The sequence below is a fragment of the Nomascus leucogenys genome, chromosome 4 (assembly GCF_006542625.1).
Source record: "Nomascus leucogenys isolate Asia chromosome 4, Asia_NLE_v1, whole genome shotgun sequence".
NCBI classification, from domain to species: domain Eukaryota; kingdom Metazoa; phylum Chordata; class Mammalia; order Primates; family Hylobatidae; genus Nomascus; species Nomascus leucogenys.
The window spans coordinates 36,795,974-36,819,157 of NC_044384.1; the positions used below are offsets into that span (position 1 = coordinate 36,795,974).

Genomic DNA, 23,184 nt, shown 5'->3' on the forward strand with positions numbered 1-23,184 from the left:
ATAAAGATACTGTTACTAAGTGGCTTGAAAATAATAGCAATGTTGTTGGAAAATAAATATAATTTACTCTATGACCCAGAACACATACACACAAATCTATCATATGTAACGTACCACAACAGAAGCTTCAAGAGACAATATTTGTCCTTAACTTCTTGCCGGGTACTCTGTTATTATCTATTTTATTTCTTTCTGGTAAATGGTAGTTGGAATCCATTAAGTGATTTCAGTATCTAATAATGGATATCTATCTGCATTTGAGAAGTTTCTCTGGATAATAAAATTGTACTCTGGATAATAAAATTGATGTGATTATATATGTATTTGCTCACTTCGGTCAGTCTCTGAATTTTCTACTGCAGAGTTATTTAGCCATGTTAATGGTGCATTTGGAACGTTAGATATAGACATAATATTATCCATCATTCTCATCTTGAAGGTTAGGAAGCTGACATTTAGGGTGTTAAAATATTGCTAGAGCCAAAACACCACCCATGTTTTATTCCTCCTACCCACTTTTCTTTCTGTCATAATATACTGCAGAGGCTTTGCATTGGGGAACAAGTTTTCTGCCTCATTCAAAGCACAAAAGATGTCTTTAAAATTGCTTTACTCATTCAAAAAACTACTTTAAAGGATTAGCTGGAAATCTTTAAAATTGCTTTACTCATTCAAAAAACTACTTTAAAGGATTAGCTGGAAATTTTCAAGCAGAGTCCACCGTAGTACTCTTTGTCTAGAAACACACTGGTATTAAAAACACATCAAGCTTTATTTCCCAGAGAGGGAGGCATATAGCCTCATGGCTGACTGGCTGCCTGGATGGTGAGCTCCTTTAACCACTCCCCATTACTTACCCTATTTGTTCCCTCAGTCTGATTATCTCTTATCCTCACCCCACCCATGGGTAAGATCATCTAGTTTCTATTATGCTTATCAAGAAATTTTAATTCAAGATCCTACTTGATATATTAAATGTTATCCTGTAGATTATGCTCCTGTATTCTTTCCCAAAAGGCCCCAGAATATTTGCTTGCATACCATTGCTGACATATATAAAACATATTTTTAAATGTCTGATTATTTATTAAGACCACCTCATCAGTTGAAGTAAATTGATTATATTTAAGTACATGCAATCAGTATGTGGTAACTGGAAAGGACTTCCTCAATAAGTTGAGGTTTGTTTCTAAAGAGAAAGAAACTACTTTGTAAAGTTTTAGAAGTGGTTGGCTGCAACCATTGCTTGATAATTCTCTAAGTCTGTTTTCTAAATATCTTAATTCTAGAATGCCAGTAGCTTTGTACCACACACGGTAAGTTACAGAAAAGGGACAATCTTTGGAAAAATCTCTGAATCTTTTATCTTGTTGGAAAATTCAATAATATAGTATATAATTTATGAAATCAGAAATTCACTCAGTTGTTTAAATTTTCTGTTATTCTTTAAGCTTTGTATGTATTGGTGTCTCAAAAACCAGCTTCTTGTTCATCAAACTCTCACATCTAACAGCTTGAATAGGGCAGTAGATGTGAATAAATCATAAATGACTCCTTCAAAAAGAAGAAATGAGAAGTATATGATGATGTCTCCTTTAGTTATCCATGAGGCCCATCTATCACTTGAGATTAAGATACCGGGACATTCAGTACTAACAGATAGCTAAAATCGTACCTTTATCTGGCTATAAATAAAACAGCTTTAGAGGAAGAAGTTTGAAAATGGAAACATAGAGTACTTTATTACTTTTGATTCGATTTTCCCATCATTTCATTTCTTGGCCTTTCTAGTGGGAATATTGGTTAACAATTTTCCATTGGTATTCTGCTTGCAGAAGGTAAAAGTCTGAAATAATTTACCTTCCACCTGCTTCTGCTACATAACTATAACTCAGTGTGGCTGACTTAATGACCTCTTAAGAGGAAATTCATATTAGTACAGTTTGAAAATCATTCAAATTATAAAAGAATAATACCTATCAAGGATACTTTTTTCACAATTGAGATAGGAAATAAATATTTTTCAATCCTTCTCTAGATCTGTTTGTTACCCTACTGACTGAGGCTTTTAAATAGCCTTTTGTCTAAAATAATTGAGAGATATATATGGCTTTATTTTCTCCCTTATATTCAGCTTAGAGTTATTCTTCTTTCAAATATACCTCAATTCTGAAAACGTAAGATCCCTTTATCACTGAAAAGAGTTAGATATATTATTTGATACCAGCGTTCTTCCCAAGGAGTAATTGTTCCCCTTATTTATTGGCAACAATTTCAACATCAGTAACCAATGAATTTATAACAATAGAAAGGAAAAGCTGATTGGTTAATATGAGGTTACTTCACATTACTGTTTTTGTAAGGGTTAAAGCAGAGGAGACTTCTTTATTACATTGACTCAGGTAGAATGGAATCTCTTGCTTTCAGAAAGTATTGGTCTGTTCACGGGTCTATTTGCTTGCTTAAAATTTCAGTTTGGTTTTGTGGCATCTAGCGTGAGTGACTTCATTTTGGTTTGGTCTCGTCTGTTAGGCCCAGGGCAGGAGCTCAATAGTCCAAAACAATTGCCTGTCATAATTTTCTTTCACAGTTTAGAGCAGATAATCTCTGTACTTATTTTTGAAAGATGCATAGGAATTAGGCCGGTGAAGAGGAGGGATTGCTAAAACAAAAAGTATAGGCACCGAGACAAGGCAGCACAACAAGTGACAAAGCTGGGGCATTTTGGGAACCAGACGCCCAAGGGTGAAGTAAATGGTATAATATGTAGGATGGCAAGCAAGAGCTAAATACATTACCAGGCACCAGATCTTTGAAGATCTTGCAGGCCTGGCTAAGGGTTTAGATACCTACAGTCTTATACTCTTCTGTGAGAGAAAGATGAATACTACTGACAGCCTGCTTAACTTTTCCATTTGTTAGTTCCAAAGCAGAAAAACTAAACATGCCTCAACTTTAATAGCTGATTTTCCGTAGTAGATGTTTACTTTTTCCAGGATTCTTTCTCATGGTAAAGCACCCGATCCACCAGCATCTCATGCCAAAAACCCATGAATAATTCATGATACCTATTTAAACTTCTACAGTAAACCACTCACAGAATTCTGTTGTTTCTACATTTATAACAGGTTTTAAAACTGTCCCCATCTCTCTATAAACTTTTCTGTCATCTTTTTCTAAGCCACACCCATCTCCAATTTGGACTTGTTTTAAAATTGGTTTCTACACAGAACCAAAAAAAATCTTGAAAACTATAAATTTGGACTACTGTAATCTCTGTTTGATGGTCCCTAGTGTTGTATTATTTTTAGCATAAAAATTCTAAGAAGAAAATGAAGACCCTTATGGTCTTGCTATTATTTATGTCTTCAGCTTCCACACTTGCCACTTCTTTCTTGGGCATCAACCAGATCCACCTTATTTTAGATCCACAGACTAGTCAAGCCCTTTTCTGTCTTAGGGCATTTTCACCCATATTTTTACCCAGAATGCTCTTCACTTTTTCACCTACATTTTTGCTTCATTCACTCGTAGTTTTCTGTTAAATTTAAATATTGCTTCCCCAAGAGCGCCCCTTTTGACTTCCCAAAAATAAACCTTTCTTTTATGCATTCTTTTAGAATGTTGAATACTTTTAATATCACTAATCTCTATGAAATTAAATAATTGTTTAGATAATTATCTGTTAAAGTGTCCTAAAGGTTAAAAAAGCCCAATATGTTATTACTAGTGTATCCCAGACCTAAACAGAATGTTGAACATATAGCAGATGCTATAAAATATTCATTAAATGGAAAATTAGTAAGCAAATACATTTCTAGGAAAGCATTAATAATTTTTAGATATTGCTATAGTAACTTTAGAGTCCTGGTGAGCAACTAAACTAATAACTAATCAAAGGTGTTCTAGTAGTCTTTTATAAAAATTCTGTTTGTTAATTACTATTTCTTGACCTAAAATGATTAGCAAAAGAAAATTTTCATGAAAAATTAAACATTGTGCTAATGCCAATCATTCTTACTCCTCTGCTCTCCTAATCCTTCCTCTTTATTCAATATTAGTTCCTTAATAAATGTTTATGTTTCAGGCATTGTTCAAAGCAAAGGAATCAAAGGTGCACAATGATAGGCAAGAATTCCTTTTTCATTGAGTTTCTTTGCCTACTTTTATTTCATCATCTCTGAGAGCTGATCATATCTCCTTGTCTAGAGTCCAATTTTTCTTTTTTTTGTCTCACTACATTAAGATGATTTGAGGTCATAACATTAATACAGAACACAATTCAGTTACAAAAAAACTGGCCTTAAGGACCTATCCATTGTTTCTTAGGGTTGCTTTCCCTTTGGAAAGAAAACAGCTTTAACAACCGAGCAATCAGTTATTATTTTATTATCTCATTTGCCCATCCATTTATTTGGTTCTCACAGTGCCCAGAAATTCACAAGACCAACAAGTTTCCAACTATACTTACATATCCCATTTTCAAGGAACACATCCTCTTGTAATTGACTCAACTGAGAATGCTTTTCCTCTTTTAGTGTTTTAGACTTCCAATTTCACTTACAAACCATGAAAACTGCATAATAGTCTCACCTGAAAGATTTATATTCTTTCTGAGCAATTGATAAGGACTGTAACAAGTTCTACAAAAAAAGAATAAAATGCTATATATAGAGTCAAGTCTTCCTGAATGATTTGGGAAGCTTGAAAAAACAAGGACTTTATATCAGCAGCAAAGTACATCAACAATATAGACAGGTCGGCCGGGCGCGGTGGCTCACGCTTGTAATCCCAGCACTTTGGGAGTCCGAGGCGGGCGGATCACGAGGTCAGGAGATGGAGACCACAGTGAAACCCTGTCTCTACTAAAAATACAAAAAAATTAGCCGGGCGTGGTGGTGGGCGCCTGTAGTCCCAGTTACTCGGAGAGGCTGAGGCAGGAGAATGGCATGAACCCGGGAGGCGGAGCTTGCATTGAGCCGAGATTGCGCCACTGCACTCCAGCCTGGGCGACAGAGCGAGACTCCGTCTCAAAAAAAAAACAAAAAAACAAAATAAAAAACAAAACAAAAAAACAATATAGACAGGTCATCTGCAGATAGCCTCATGCTCAATGGCTGTTAGACCAACATGGAACAAATGTACCACGTTAAGTATACATTTCTCAATATCTCTTGTAGAAAAACAAAATACTTCTTAAGCTAGGAATTTAGAAAAATACTGTGTTTGAATTACACTAAAATGGCCTGTTCTGTGTCTAAAATATACACTAATAGAGTCACTCCTTTGTGTCACTAGAAAATTCCTGTTAAAGTATAAATGCTCAGGGGAGAGTTAATGCCCAGAGCCATTAGGAGTCATTTATATATTTGCATAGATTAATGTATCCAATTATTCTAGAGAGCAAACCACAGAGCCATGGTCTACAGAGAAACACTGAACGGATACTTACTGAAGGGGTCTGGAGAAGGGAGGATATTACTACTAGGCAGAATAAGTGCTCCAGTACAACTCTTGGAGGAAATCAAGGCCTATAAACTAAACTGGAATAATTTAACTATTGAAGGAAATCAAGGCCTATAAACTAAACTTGAAGAATTATATTTATTAATGACTCTGGAATGTTTGAATGTGGTACAATAGAAAGATAATTCATATGAAACTAATTAAATTGGGTATTGAATTCTGCCTTCATCCTGGCTCCGTATTTTCTTTCCAAACGGATCCTGTAACACCCTCTTGCTTGCTGCGCACCAACCACACTGGACTCCCATTAGTTCTTTAAATATGCCAAGCAACCTCTTCTCTGCCTTTGGATTTTGTCAAGATACTCTCCTGTACCTTAAACAGCTTCCTTCTGCTCTTTACAGAACAAGTTCTTACTCATTCTTCAGGTCTCAGTTTGCATACATCTCCTCAGAGAGGCCTCTGATCACCTTATCTAAGTTAACTGCTTACCACATAAACACACACATAGGCATACATACAGACACATACACACATACAAATGCAAAACATACAGGTGCATTTCCTATATCAGCACACAGTTTGTTTCCTGAATCATATTTATTCAGTTCTGAGTTAAAAGTTACATTAATTTTTTGTTCATCTTCCCATATAAAAAGTAGGTTCCATGATGTCAGAAAACATGCCTGCTTTGTTCTGAATTTCATACGGGACCTCGCACAGTGCATGTTTATTGGGAATGATGAAAACATTTGTGGAATACAAGAATGCATGAGCAACTTCAGTGACATTTTTTTCCCCTGTTGTCTAAGTTAGATTTCTATGGTCACATAATTTCAGACCTCTTGGCTCTCTCATTCGATATAGTAAGCTAAGCACCACCCAAAGTAAACCTAAACCTTTTATGAAATTGCACTGGAGTAGCTGAGTATAACCATGAAGCCTGGTCTCACTTTAAATGTATTATGCTTGATCTTAAATAGGCTTTTAATGGTGCTCTAGAATATACCTCCAGGTCATAGACTATTCAATTTCTCACTGCTCCAAAATCACCAACTTCTCCTCCTGTCTTCACATCTTCACTGATGACCTTGCTTTCTACTTTACTTAGACAATGGAAACATCTAGAAGATAAATTTTAAAGACTCCCATCCAGAAGATACTTCTAAAGCTACCCACCACTCTGAGTCCACACTTAGCCTTGCCACCTATTAACTTAGGTGAACTTCCAATGCTCCTACATAAGCCAGTACTACCATTTCCATTCAGTAGATTCCATCCCCATGTCCAAATCAAAAATCTTGCTCGAAACAATATTTTCTTGTTATGAATCACTTCTTATCATCATAAAAATGGTGTTTTTGCACTCTAAATATTAAGAAACGTTAAAAATTTTTTCCCCACTTCTACTAGTGCCTTTTGCATTTCTCCACTGCTTTGCTATAAAGCCACTCAGAGTTGAATGTACCACCAGACTCTAATTCCCTTTCTACTACTTTCTTCAATCAACTCTAGCCATGTTTTCATCTCATCGCTCTACTGAAATTGCTTTTATTAGGGTTACCTTGACTCTTTAGTGGCTAGTCCGAGGACAACATTAATTCTTTCCATTTTAACTTACCAGCAGCATTTGATATGTTCTACCACTCTTGGATTTCATCCACTTTTTTCACTTGGCGTACAACATATCATACTCTCTTGATTTTCCTCTAACCTCTGTAACAGCTTTTCTGACACTGTCTAGTTCTTCCTGTTTACCTGAATATTGAAGTCCCCCTAAGACTCAGCATTTAGTCTTCTTGCATTTGGTCTTCTTATTGTCTCTCTCCAAATTCCCTTCATTGGTGATTGTCTTCAGTGTCATGGCCTTGTGTATCATGTATATGTTACAACTCCAAAATTTATTTCTCTATCTTATATTTCTCTCTTGAATTTCATACTTATATCTCTAGCTTCCAACTCAACTTCTCCATTTAGATGTCTAATAGACATTCCTAAATTCCCCTGTTCAAAGCTGACTTCTGGTTCTTTCTACAAAAAAAAAAAAAAAAATTTTCATCTACAGCCTTGCCTGCCTGCCTGCCTGCCTGCTTTCTTGCTTTCTTTCTTTCTTTCTTTCTTTTCTTTCCTTCCTTCCTTCCTTCCTTCCTTCCTTCCTTCCTTCCTTCCTTCGTTCTTTCTTTCTTCTTTCTTTTCTTTTTTTTTTTTTTGTGACAGAGTCTTGCTGTGTTGCCAGGCTGGAGTGCAGTGGTGTGATCTCAACTCACTGTATCCTCTGCCTCCCAGGTTCAAGTGATTCTCCTACTTCAGCCTCCCAAGTAGCTGGGACTACAGGCACGCACCACTACACCCAGCTACTGTTTGTATTTTTAGTGGAGATGAGGTTTCACCATGTTGGCCAAGGTGGTCTCAATCTCTTGACCTCGTGATCCACCAGCCTTGGCTTCCCAAAGTGCTGGGATTACAGGCGTGAGCCACCGTGCCCAGCCAACCTTTCTTATCTCTATGGTAATCTCATCATTCTGGGTTCTCATACCTAAAACCTTTGGCTCTTTCTTGATTTTTTTCTTTTGCCACACAATATACTCTCAGGAGGTCTTGTTGACTCTACTTCCAAATATGTACAACATTCATCTATTCTCACTACCTCTACTGCTACCATCTTGATCTGATCCAGAAGAATCCCCAGCCTACATTATTATTTTAGATCCTTGTTTCTACTCTTGCCTCACTTTGCAGCTTATTTTCACTATAACAGAGTTATTTTTTTGCCTTTATTTACTTATAGATTGAGAGGTAATAATGCAGTTTTGTTCATGGATATATTGTATAGTGGTGAAGTCTGGTCTTTTAGTGTAGCCATCACCTGAATATTGTACCTTGTCTCCATTAAGTAATTTTTAATCTCTCACACCCCCGGATCATCCCACCTTTTGGAGTCTTCATTAACTATTATTATACTCTTTATGTTCATGTGTACACAATATTTAGCTCTCACAAGTGAGAGCATATGATATTTGAATTTCTATTTGAGTTAGTTCACATAAGATAATTGCCTCTAGTTTCATCCATGTTGCTGCAGAAGACATGATTTATTTTTTTTATGGTTTAGTAGTATTTAATGGCATATATATATGTGTGTGTGTGTGACATATATATCTATGTATGTGACATATAGATATGTCAAATATATGTTATGTTTTCTTTATACAGTCTTTCTTTTATGGACACTTAGTTTGATTCCATGTCATTGCTATTGTGAATAGTGCGGCAATAAACATACAGGTGTAGGTACATTTTTGCTATGATGATTTATTTTCCTTGGAGTAGATACTCAGTAGCAGGATTGCTAAACCAAATGGTAGTTCTATTTTTAGTTATCTGATAAATCTCTGTATCATTTTCCACAGAGTTTATACTAATTTACATTCTTGCCATTCTTACCAAGAGTATATAAGCATTCCCTTTGCTCTGCAGTCCTCACCAAGATCTGCTATTTGCCTATTTGCTGCCTTTTTTTTTTTTTTTTTTGAGACAGAATCTCACTCTGTCACTCAGGCTGAAAGTGCAGTGACATGATTTCGGCTCGCTGCAGCCTTGACCTCCTGGGTTCAAGAAATTCTCCTGCCTCAGCCTCCTGAGTAGCTGTGATTATAGGCACATGCCACCACCCTCTACTAATTTTTGTATTTTTAGTGGAGATGAGGTTTCGCCATGTTGGCCAGGCTAGTTTTGAATTCCCAACTTCAAGTGATCCGTCTGCCTTGGCCTCCCAAAGTTCTGGGATTACAGGCATGAGCCACCATGCCCGGCCTGTTGGCTTGTTAATAATAGCCATTCTGACTGGTGTAACATGATTTCTCATTGGTCTAATTTGCATTTATCTGAAGAGTGATGCTGAGCATTTATTCATATATTTGTTGGCTGTTTGTGTGTCTTCTTTTGAAAAAAAAAAAAAGTCTTTTTATGTTCTTTGCCAACTTTACAATGAGCTATTTTGTTGTTGTTGTTGTTGTTGTTGTTGTTGAGTTGTTTGAGTTCCATGAAGATTCTGGATATTAGCCCTTTGTTGGAAGCATAGTTTGCAAATGTTTTCTCCTGTCCTGCAGGTTGTCTGTTCACTCTGTTGATTACTTATTTTGCTGTGCCCAAGCTTTTTAGTTTAATTAAGTTCTATCTGTCTATTTTTGTTTTTGTTGCATTTGTTTTTGAGGTCTCAGTCATGAATTACTTGCTAAGGCTGATGTCCAAAAGCGTTTTTCTCAGTTTTTATTCTAGTTTTTTTTAAATATATTTTTAGGTCTTACATTTAAGTCTCTAATCCATCTTGAGTTAATATCTGCATATGGTAAAGATAGGTGTCCAGTTTCATTATTCTGCATATGACAATCCAGTTTTTTCAGCACCATTTATTGAATAAGGTGTCCTTTCTCCAGTGTATGTTTTCCTTGATTTTGTGGAAGATCAGTTGGCTGTAGGTATGTGGCTTTATTTCTGGCCTTCTATTCTGTTTCATTGATCTATGTGTCTATTTTTATACTGGAAAGATCTTTTTAAAACATAAGCTTGATTATGTCACTCTGTTCAAAACCCTTCAGTAGCTCCTCATTTCACCCAGAGTAAAAAGTAACTGACAACAGCCTATAAAAGCATATGAATGACATAACTTGGCCATCTGACTTTTATTTTTTAGCATTCTTCCTCATTTATTTGATGTCCTTACTATCCTCTTTGTTTCTGAAACATGCCAGATAATTTCTTACACTGACATCTGTGCACTTGATATTTCCTTTCCTGGAATACTGTTCTTAAAATACTCTAAGAGCTAACATCCTTATCTTTTTCAAGTCTCTTCTCCAGGATTCAAATGCCTTTTTTTCAAACATGCTTACACTGACCACCATCGAACCTCCAGAATACACTCACTCTCTTCTATTCTTTTTCTCAAAGCACATTTTACCTTCTTATTTAGTATATAGTTGTATGTGTCTTCCTTAGCTAGAAAATAAATGCTGTTTTAGTCATTGGAGTCTCCCAAAAATGATCATTGTGTGATTTATAGCAGAGAATCAGTAGATTGTTGAGTGAATAACTAAAGTACTTATTGTCCCTTCAACCTTGAAAAATTTAACATATGTTGCTGGCCTTTCCTCATCTATAAAAATGTAGTGATGACATTATTTTCCATGATTTTTATGTGAAATAATGTAGATATAATTGCTTTATACTCTGCTGAAGACAAAATGAATATTTTGATTTCCTTAGCAGGAATTAATCGAACTATAAGATGAAAATGGTGAAATGGAAAGCTGTCAGGATAAGGACACCTAGACTTTGTGCTCTTCTTTGAAGTCTCAGAGAATCTATTCATAGAGAATGGAAAGGCAACCATAATGTCAGTTTATTAACTTACAATGAGATATTACTGTCACTGCAACTGGAATTACTCAAAGCACTTATGATCATCATAATTTTTCCTGTGGCAAAACTATATAAAAGAGGAGAAATCATAATTGGAAATTCTGATCCAATCTACTATGTGAAGTTTCTATTGAAAAACTGGATATGAGTAGCATATGATCTCCATGACAGCTGTCTTACATGGGAATATGTGACTTGCCTGTTTGGTATTGAATCAGTCCAAGGAATTTAAGAAAACTGAAAGTTTTAATGATGTCATACTAAGAATGCATAACACATCTTTCACGACTGCATTGGTCTTGCAATAAAGACTACAACACTTTGTTCTGTATTCCAAAATAGACTATGATTTCATCAGTCCCAGAAAAATTGAAAAAACACTCTTTTCTCAGCATTCATGATAAGCTCTTCTGAATAAACCACTAATTGTTTAAATATGCTAGTATTATCTTATTGTTGTTGAGTTTTTCAGACTAGGAGAATTCTCACTCCTTCTGGTTGATTTACCTATCAATATTCTGTCATGTTCATTCATTTTGTAATAATAAATATCTAATATGTTCAGGACATTATTTCTGAGCTGGGCTATAGCAATGAAAAAAACAAATTTCCTCCCCTCATAGAGATTACATTTTAGTGAAAGAGACAGAAAATACAAGCTTACCAATAAATAAATGTCAGGAGGTTAATATGGAAACTTTAGAAATATTTTATTGATACATAATATTTGTGCATATTTATGGGGTACATGTGATATCTTGTTACATGTAGAGAATATGTTCTGGTCAAATCACAGTATTTAGGGTATCCATCATCCTGACTATTGACCATTTCTATGTGTTAGAAATATTTCAAGTCCTATATTCTAGCTATTTTGAATTATACAATTCATTACTAATTGTAGTTACCCTACTCTGCTTCCACACGTTAGAACTTATTCCTTCAATCTAACTGTATGTTTCTACATATTAACCAACTTTTCTTTATCCCCGACCAACAACCACTCACACCCTTCCTAGCATCTGGTAAATATCATTCTACTCTCTACCTCCATAAAATAAAGCTTCCACTTATAAGCAAGAACATATGATATTTGTCTTTCTGTGGCTGGCTTATTTCACTTAATTTAATGACCTCCAGTTCTGTCCATGTTGTGCACATGCCAGGATTTTATTTTTTATGGCCAAGTAGTATTCCATTGTGTTTATGTATCACATTTTCTTTATTCATTCATCCATTGATGGACATTTAGGTTGATTTCTTATCTTTGCTATTGTGAATAGTGCTGCAATAAACATGGGAATGCAGGTATCCCTCTGATATAATAATTTCCTTGCCTTTGGATAAATTCCCAATGGTGAAATTGCTGGATTATATGATAATTCTACTTTTAGTCTTTTTGGGAACCCCTATACTGTTTTCCATAATAGCTGTATGGATTAATCTGTTCTTGCATTGCTATAAAGAAATACCTGAGACTGGGTAATTTATAAAGAAAAGAGGTTTAATTGGCTCACATTTCTGCACACTGCATAGAAAGCATGGTGGTTTCTGCTTCTGGAGAGGCCTCAGGAAACTTACAATCATGGTGGAAGGCAAAGGGGAAGAAGGCACGTTTTACATGGCTGGAGCAGGAGGAAGAGATGAAGGAGGTGCTACACACATTTAAACAACCAGATCTCACAATAACTCACTCACTCACTCACTATTACAGGAACAGTACCCAGGGAATGGTGCTAAACCATTCATGAGAAACCACCCCATGATCCAATCACCTCTCTCCAAGCCCCACCTCCAACATTGGGGATAACAACTCAACCTGAGAATTGGGTGGAGACATAAATCCAAACCATATCACTATACTAATTTACATTTTCACCATCAGTGTGTAAGAGTTCTATTTTCTCTACATCCTTACCGGGATCTGTTATTTTTTCACTACTTGATAATACTTATTCTAACCAGGGTAAGATAATGTCTCATTTGGTTTTAATTTGCACTTCCCTGATGATTAATTATATTGAGCATTTCTTCATATACTTCTTGGACATTTGTGTGTCATCTATTGAGAAATATCCTTTTGAGTTCTGTGCTCATTTGTTAATGAAATTATTATTTTATAAAATTGATTAATTTACTTTTTTGCTATTGAGTTTTTTGAGTTCATTATATATTCTGGATATTAGGCCTTGTCAGATGAATTGTTTGCAGATATTTTCTCTCATTCAACAGGTTGTCTCTTCATCTTGTTGACTGTTTCCTTTTCTGTGTAGAAAGCTTTTATTTTAATACAGCCCCGTTTGTCTATTTTTGCCTTTGTTGTCTGTGCTTTTGAGGTATTTGACATGAAATATTTGCCTAGCCCAATGTCCAGGAGTATTTCTCTTATGTTTTCTTGTAATAGTTTCATAGTTTCAGATCTTACAAACAGGTCCTTAATCCATTTTGAAATTTTTTGTGTATGTAGTGAGAGACAGAAGTCTCATTACATTCTTCTGTATATGGATATCTAGTTTTTCCAGCACCATTTATTGAAGACAGTACCTTTCTCCCAATGCATGTTCTTGGCAACTTTGTTGAAAATCAATTTGCTATAAATTTGTGGATTTATTTCTGGGTGCTCCATTTTGCTTCCTTGGACTATGTGTGTCTATTTTTGTAATAATACCATGCATGTTGTTTTTGTGACTATAGCCTTATAACATATGTTGAAGTCAGGTAATGTGATGCCTCCAGTTTTGCTATTTTTTCTCAAAATTTCTTTGTCTATTTAGGCTCTTATCTGGTTTCATATGCATTTTGTTTTGTTTTGTTTTGTTTTAGACAGAGTCTCACTCGGTTGCTCAGGCTGGAGTGCAGTGACACAATCTCAGCTCACTGCAGCCTCCGTCTGCCAGGTTCAAGTGATTCTCATGCCTCAGCTTCCCAAGTAGCTGGGACAACAGGCATTTTGTATTTTTAGTAGACAAAGGGTTTCACCATGTTAGTCAGGCTGGTCTTGAACTCTTGACCACAAGTGATCGTTTACCTCTGCCTTCCAAAGTGCTGGGATTACAGGCGTGAGCAACTGTGCCTGACCTCATATGCATTTTAAGATTGCTTTTTCTATTTCTGTGAAAAATGCATTCCTCTTTTGATATGGATTGCACTGAATCTGTAGATGGCTTTGGTTAATATGTCCATTTTAACAGTATTAATTATTTGAATGCATTAACATGGAATGTCTTCCCATTTGTTTTTTGTGTCTTCTTTGATTTCTTTTTTTATTTATATATATATATATTGTTAATTGTATTATTATTATACTTTAAGTTTTAGGGTACATGTGCACAACGTGCAGGTTTATTACATATGTATACATGTGCCATGTTGGTGTGCTGCACCCATTAACTTGTCATTTAGCATTAGGTATATCTCCTAATGCTATCCCTTCCCCCTCCCCCCACCCCACAACAGTCCCCAGTGTATGATGTTCCCCTTCCTGTGTCCATGTGTTCTCATTGTTCAATTCCCACGTATGAGTAAGAACATGAAGTGTTTGGTTTTTTGTCCTTGCGATAGTTTGCTGAGAATGATGTTTTCCAGTTTCATCCATGTCCCTACAAAGGACATGAACTCATCATTTTTTATGGCTGCACAGTATTCCATGGTGTATATGTGCCACATTTTCTTAATCCAGTCTATTGTTGTTGGACATTTAGGTTGGTTCCAAGTCTTTGCTATTGTAAATAGTGCTGCTATAAACATACATGTGCATGTGTCTTTATAGCAGCATGATTTATAGTCCTTTGGGTATATACCCAGTAATGACATGGCTGGGTCAAATGGTATTTCTAGTTCTAGATCCCTGAGGAATTGCCACACTGACTTCCACAATGGTTGAACTAGTTTACAGTCCCACCAACAGTGTAAAAGTGTTCCTATTTCTCCACATCCTCTCCAGAACCTGTTGTTTCCTGACTTTTTAATGATGGCCATTCTAACTGGTGTGAGATGGTATCTCATTGTGGTTTTGATTTGCATTTCTCTGATGGCCAGTGATGATGAGCATTTTTGCATGTGTTTTTTGGCTGCATAAATGTCTTCTTTTGAGAAGTGTCTGTTCGTGTCCTTCACCCACTTTTTGATGAGGTTGTTTGTTTTTTTTCTTGTAAATTTGTTTGAGTTCATTGTAGATTCTGGATATTAGTCCTTTGTCAGATGAGTAAGTTGCAAAAAATGTTTTCCCATTTTGTAGGTTGTCTGTTCACTCTGATGGTAGTTTCTTTTGCTGTGCAGAAGCTCTTTAGTTTCATTAGATCCCATTTGTCAATTTTGGCTTTTGTTGCCATTGCTTTTGGTGTTTTAGACATGAAGTCCTTGCCCAAGCCTATGTCCTGAATGGTATTGCCTAGGTTTTCTTCTAGGGTTTTTATGGTTTTAGGTCTAGCATTTAAGTCTTTAATCCATCTTGAATTAATTTTTGTATAAGGTGTAAGGAAGGGATCCAGTTTCAGCTTTCTACATATGGCTAGCCAGTTTTCCCAGCACCATTTATTAAATAGGGAATCCTTCCCCCATTTCTTGTTTTTGTCATGTTTGTCAAAGTTCAGATAGTTGTAGATATGCGGCATTATTTCTGAGGGCTCTGTTCTGTTCCATTGGTCTGTATCTCTGTTTTGATACCAGTACCATGCTGTTTTGGTTACCATAGCCCTGTAGTACAGTTTGAAGTCAGGTAGCATGATGCCTCCAGCTTTGTTCCTTTGGCTTAGGATTTACTTGGCAATGCGGGCTCTTTTTTGGTTCCATGTGAACTTCAGTGTTTTGCAGCTTTCCTGTAGAGGTCTTTCACCACCTTGATTAAATCAATTCCTAGGATTTTTTTTTTTTTGTAACTATTGTAGATGGGATTGAATCCTTGATTTCTTTTTCCACTAGTTCATTGTTGGTGTATAGAAACACTATTGATTTTTGTATGTTGATCTTGTATTCTGCAACTTTACTGAATATATTTATCAGATCTTAGTGTTTTCTCATGGAGTCTTTAGGGTTTTCTAAATATAAGATCATGTCATCTGTAAAGAGGGGTAATTCGACTTACTGATTTTCAGTTTGTTGCCTTTCATATTGTTCTCTTGCCTGATTGTTCTGGATAGGATCTCCAGTACTATGTTGAATAGGAGTGGTGAAAGTGGGCATCATTGTATTATTCTGGTTCTTAAAGGAAATGTTTTCAGCTTTTCCCCATTCAGTATGATGTTAGCTGTTAGTTTCTCATATATTGCCTTTATTATGTTAGGTATGTTACTTCTATGTCTAGTTTTTGGGGGGTTTTTTTGCCATGAAGGGATATTAATTTTATCAATGCTTTTTCTGCATCTATTGAGATAATCATATAATTTTTCTCCTTTATGCTGTCAATGTGATGTATCATGTTTATTGATTTGCATATGTTGAATCATCCTTGAATCTCTGGAATAAATGCCACTTAATCATATTGTATTATCTTTTTGGTGCTCTGTTTGATTTAATTTGCTAGTATTTTTTTGAGAATTTTTGTATCTATGTTTTTTAGGGATATTGGCCTGTACTTTTGTTGTTGCTTATTCTTGGTTTTGATATGCTTGGGATATATTTTTGTATCCCTTTATTTTCAGTCTGTATGTGTATTTACTAGTGAAATAAGTTTCTGTTAGGTACCATATATTTGTATCATTTAAAAAAATCTATTCAGCCAGTCTGTATCTTTTAAGTGGAAAATTTAATCTGTTTCTATTCAAGATTAATCTTGATACGTGAGCACTTATTTCTGTCTTTTTGTTCATTGTTTTCTGGTTGTTTTGTATATTTTTTGTTCTTTGATTTTTTTCTTTCATTCTTTCTTAATTGTTTTCTCTTGCTGTTTTATGAATTATCTCTGTTTTGATTTGGGGATACATTTAATTTAACTTGTTTTAATGGTATGTATTTTTATATGCAATCACTTCTATGTATAGTTAAGTTCTTACTAGCCCACTTGATGTAGTTTCCTGAAATACTTGTATCTTAAAAAAAAAAAAAAGCAGAAACAGATATAACTTTGAATACATAATTATGTATAGGGCCTTGGAAAGCCCCTCTGCAAGTAAGCAGCCCAAAACTTCAGTTCTAATAGTGTCCCAGTCAATTGACCTCTGCAATGCCCTCTGCCTCTTTCTCTGATGCCAGAAACATCTGTGGCTACTCTAATCACGCCTTGTGTTAGGGGCAGTGTGAGGGAGAAAGAGTTAGAGGGATGAGACAGTGAACTGAACGGTGTGATTAATTTTACAAATTTTACAAGCTGTTTGACTTTGAGCTCAACTTACTAGGGCACCCCCCTACTAATTCTTTATGTGGTACAAAAAAAGAAAGAAATTTCACATCAGCATAAACTTAGTACTGTCTTACTCTTGCAGTGAACGTGTGTGTATCAGGTTGCAAAGACAATTTTCTTCCTATATTCACCAGAATTACTGATTCACTGTAAATAATCGAAACCTTCTAAAACTAATGGCCAGCCCTACCAGCTCACAGATGGATGTTTGATGCATCTGGCTTTAAATCGCATGTGACTCTCATCTGTGTGATGCTGGGAAGATAACTACATTTCTACGTATGATTTACTGAACTCTATTTCTCCAAATGAAAAATGGAAATAATAACTCTCCCTACCACATAAGTCTCCTGTGAGGGTTAATTGAGATAATAAATGTGAAGTGCTTAGCCTAGAACCTGGCATACTGTAATCATTTCCTAATTCTAAATACTAACTACTACTGCTAAGTAACGTAATAAAAACAATGTTATAATTATTATTTTAATATCGTTTTCAGATAGTACTATAACCAATGAAATATTTAGTTAACCATCTTTGATGCTGACCAAATTCAGAAGCTAATTAAAATAACTGCTAGTCAACCTAAATAACAAAGCAAACATGAACCAATTGTGTTATGCAATCAAATTACTTATATTTATATTTTGTATTATTTTAATAGCTTATTTTTAAAGATATCTTTTATTATTTATTGACTCCTAATAAGCCAATTATGTAAATAATTAGAGTGAGAAGAAAAGTATTCGTGTAGACATGACCTACATATATTGACTGATTGCCGATGAAAGCAAATTGAGATGTAAAAGCTATTTTAAGCGTACCTAAAATGAGCTAACAAAGTGTGCATTTTCCTCTCCCAATTTGTGTAATTATCATTTTAAAAATGTAGAGTGTAAAATATTCTACTTAGGGATACATTTAAAATTGTAACACACCTCTCAGTACTTTCAATGATTTAGTGTAATTTAGACACATTTACCTAGTGCCATATATTTAGAAGTTGGTAAAACTAGGATCCTAATCCATAATTTTTGACCCCAGTGTCAGAGCTGTTTACAATTACCTTCTAATTTTTGGCCTCTTCAAAGAAGAGCTTTGTTATTAGCCATGGCAGATTCTGCTTAAAGCTTTCAATTTAACTAATGTAATTTTAACTACTATGTTGATACAGTTCCTGGTGAATAAGGAGGACAACATTCTGACATTTCACATTGAAGTTGTCCATATTAGTATGTATTTATTCAGCAAGAAGTGAGGACATGGAGAAAAATATTTAGAAATATTTGGTTAGTCAGATTCCTGTAAATAACCAAATTGAATATGTCAATTGTCCATATTCTATAATTTGACTTACTCTGATTAAAGAGAGTCCCATAATGTGCATTCTCATTAGTACAAAGATAGATAATTTTCTTTAACTTTGAATATTTCCTGGATGCAGTCATTTAGAGTTGGTGTGCTTATGATTTACCTGGGGCAGAAGATAGGGGGAGAAAACATCTTCTTTTATAATGTTATAGTAAAAGGGACTGAATTAAATATCAGAAGAGCAGAGTCCAAATTAGTTGTCCTTCTCTGCAAGTTATTGATCCAATCTGAGCCTTTGTTTTCTTATTTGTAAAATAATGCCAGCCATATTTATTTTTAAAAACAAAAATGAACCTGTTTTGAAGCTAAAATTAACTATGTAAAAAACAATTTAAAAGCTATCAAGCACCACACCAATGTAAGCAACAGTTCGTGTATATTAGAAAACAGCTAAAATTTATTTTATCTTTCTATTTTTGTCAGTCATGTGAAATGATAGGAAACAAATCTTCCAGATGCGTATAATCTGTGAAAGTCATAAATAAAAGTTGATGCATCTTCATGCTTACTTGACTGATGCTTTTGTACATTAAACAAATTCTCACTTTTTTAATTAGATGCTGGGTAATAGCATTTTTAAAAAATATGTGTATTTTCCTAATGTCCTTACATAGTCATGCACCTGGGAATAATTAAACCTTCATTAGTCAAACCAAGTTAACTAACTGGAAGCTTCTCAGCAGTTGAATATATGAGGCCATAGGAGACTGTTTAAGATAGACAGGGGTTACAAGTATCAGCATGAGTGGTGTTTTTACTTTAAGCTTCCATATACTGTCATATTTTGTGCATGATAGCCAGTCAATGTTTTACTGTACTTCTAAGAGGTAACCAATACTGATGATTATGTCCTTTTGGGGAGAAGCATTCTTTTCTTTTGTCTCCTTCAACATAATCCCCTGGCTTATGGCTCATTACTTATTTTCAGGCAATGCTCTGCTGCTTTTGAAAACTCATTCTGGGATATCCAATCAATAAATCTAGGTATTTTTCAAGGCTTAATTAATCCTAGACTCTCACCTTCTCACAGTCAAGTAAGCATGAAGGTTCTTTCTCCAGACAATCTCGAAAATTATCATGTTTTTATTTGCCATCTACATATATGTCTCTGACTCCAAAATTTGTATCTCATACATCTGAAAATAAGTTAGATCATTTTTTTGACTTCTAAAACTAAACATCCAATTACCTACTTGACATTTCTAGTTGGATGCTCTATACTTATCTCAAATTTTACCATTTCAGATTAAACTTATGATCTCATGCCTATCCAAATTGTTCCTCTTGTGGTGTTCCCTGAGTCAGTGAATGACATTGCTATCCATCTAGTAGTTCAAGCTCTGAAACTGGAGGTCATCCTTGACTCTTTTTACTTACCTCTCTTAGCTATGCTATCATTGAGCTATTGATTCTATCTCCAAAATATGTTCTAAAAATATTTTCACTCTCATGACTGCTATAGCTCAATATTTTATTACACAGTAACCACTCATATAACTACTACACAGCTAAAACAGTGTGCTGTGTCAACATTTCATAAGTACTTCTCATGCTATCTACCCACAACCATGTTCTTTATAACCCTACATTTTCCATGCTTTTCTTAACAGTTTTAATATAAAACAAGCATGCGTAAACATTTTTGCCTCATTTTGTAATACATATATATGTGTAATTATAAATACAGTCTGTGTTATTCTTCATCTGGCTATTCTACATTCAATATTATGTTTGTGAAATTTATTCATGTTATTGTACATAGCTATATTACACAGATTATTAAACATTTTATTGCTATCTATATATGTAGTTTATATATAAGAATTTTTCCATTTGATCAGTTAAATTTTCTTTTCAATAGATTAACTTATTCACGGTTTTAAAAATTACTGGTATGTTTGGACTCATTCCTGCACTCTTATTTTGTGTTTTTTGTTTACAGTGTTGGTCTCTTTGTTCTTATTCCCACATTTTCTTCCTTTTTGCTTTTGAAAGTCTCTTTTCTGAAGAAAATTTATGTATTTATTATATTTTTAAAATGTTTGTTTCTAATTATTTCTACATATCTGAGATAGGAATAAAGTTCTCCATCTTAGAAAGAAAGTCTCCAGAGTGATCATTTTAAAATTCAGATATGATCATATGTTCACATGCATTTACACAACACAACTACATATCCTTCTTTCTGCTTAACATTTTTCAATGACTTTCCTTAACAGGAGGAAAAAAAGGGTAATATGTCCTGCAATGCTGTACTTGGGCTGCTCTGTCAACTTTTTGAGCCTTGTAAGCACCATTCTCTTCTCTTTTTCTCTTTGCACTTAAGCAATACTATCTTTTCTTTTGTACTAAATATCAATGCCTCTCCTCATTCCACAGTGCTTCTTCAAAAAGTGAATCTATGTGTCTGAAGTATGTTCTTATGCCTTGTTCTACCTCTACTTCTGCCTCAATTCTCTGTGCTTTGCTTAGTTAAAGCCTATTTTTGCTTCACAAATAAGCTCAAGGATTACCGCTTCAAGGATAAGCTCCCTGATACTCCACTTCCCCTGGATTGTGAGTGACTGTGATTATTGGTTTCATAATTATCTTTTATTTTGAAATTCCAGTGCCTTACCCAGCAGCGGAGCCTTAAAGAAACTCGATTTTACTTAGTGAATAAATTTAGATGCTATATTTTCACTCCTTAAGAGAAGCTTAATGACTCAACGATGGCAGCATTTAGTGTATCTAGCCTAGAGCTAGGGAACCATAAAGAAACCAAAAGGACATAGTTTGTGAGAAGTATGCCCAGGAGAGGATGTCAGACCCTTGTGGAAGTCAGTTTTCCTTTTGTCTTTACACACAACATCAAGATGCTTATTTATCTAGTTTTCGAGTTCATAGCATTTGATACCGAAAATGGCAGTGAGTTAATACATCATGCAGATAGTTACTCTGATAGTGCCAAAAGCAATGTTCTCAGAAGGAAAGCATGAGTCATATAAGCCTAATACTTCAGCGCTGTATAATGCAGATGATACAGGAATGTTTAAAAAATGTGGCAGTATACAGAAATGTTCATGTAATCTCGGCCTCAAATGATGGCATGTTTTTCTGTTGTAGTTGTACTTTCCTTTCCTAAGCTCATATATAAATACTAGGAGAAATATATTTTGTCAGTGTATAATGAAAGTTCAACATTCTGCCCACTGGGAATCAGAAACTGCAGGAGCAGTAATTCTCAGTCACGATTCCTGGACACTGTATTATCACTAGGAAAGTGAAAATGATTGACACAAATTTATATTCATTACTCACATGCAAACTATTAGCTATCAAGCTATAGTTCATGTTTGCATTGTTTAAAAAAAATAAACCACTGTGGTTAATCATAAAGTACTATAACAATTTTTAAACAAAAGTGCCAGAATTTGGTGTTCAAATAAGAATCTTTTCAAAGTCATCATGTTGATCAGTTCAGTGATGTTGCAGCCTTTCAAAATATGACTCAACTGTGCCTTGTACAGGCACATGTCTGTACACACGAAATGTTTAATTTTAGGGAGAGGATTTGTTCTGAAAAAGGTGAATCAGGTTATTGGTTTGGAGAAGAGCATCTGAGACACAAAATAATATGGGCTAGTGCTTTTATTCCCTTTTATATGGCTTACTGTCAACGGACATTGGAATTTTTGGACAGAATAATTTCTCAAATGATTATAAAATCAATAATATTGTGATAAATGTGTGACCTTTGCATGTGATGGATTTTTCCCCCAAATTTTCTGTTTTTAGCAGGCCACTTAACTTTTTGGGATCAGAATTTCTTCAATTACAAAATGTGGCTAATATTATCTGCCATAAAATGTGGAGTTATAAGAACTGATTTAGATAATATATGTGCAGACTTTATAAACTTTAGATAAATGCTGAATAAAAATTATTCTCTATAATCATACTATGGAAATATATAATAGTCCTTATTTATAAATAAAATAACATATAATACATATATTTAGATACATTATTTTTTGAGCATAGAGTATGAAAAGTAAAACCAATAAAATGGGTATAGAGAACGCTTAAAAATCAGAAAAGGTAGAAATACAGATACTACCCTTTGTATTTCCATAAATTTAACTGAAATGTGAAAATCCGTTATTTTCTCTTAGATCCTCAGAAGTATGATATACAAATCCCCCAGAATAAATGATCTCTACTATGTTTTAAACAAGACAGCTCTATTGTATATCAATTCAAGTTTAGAATGCAGTGCTAAAAAGTTTGTATATAGAAATTATTTTTCCCATTTAAAAAATACGGTGGTTTTGATTTATAGAGGTAAAGAAAAAAAGAAAATCACTATCTGAAGGCAATAAGGTATTTTTCTAGTGCTGTGCAATCCAGTAAATTTAAAACAAATAGTCTTGACCTTTGCACAGTAATGCTCAGTCTGCAGTAATTTATACTTCTAGGTTGCACCATCTGAAAAAGAGAAATGAGATGAGCACTAAAGAACCTTGAATTTTATTATTAACCCCTTTCACAATTATGTTGCTCTTAGCTGAACTCTTCTTAATGCTGTCCTAGGGTTACAGAATTCGTTG

At 34.7% G+C, this 23,184-nt stretch overlaps 1 protein-coding gene across 2 annotated transcripts in view; it reads left to right on the forward strand.

Moving 5' to 3' along the window:
• Positions 1–23,184, forward strand: part of RIT2 (Ras like without CAAX 2) — a 383,617-nt gene that overhangs the window by 82,707 nt on the left and 277,726 nt on the right. The gene's annotated exons all lie outside the window — the stretch shown is intronic.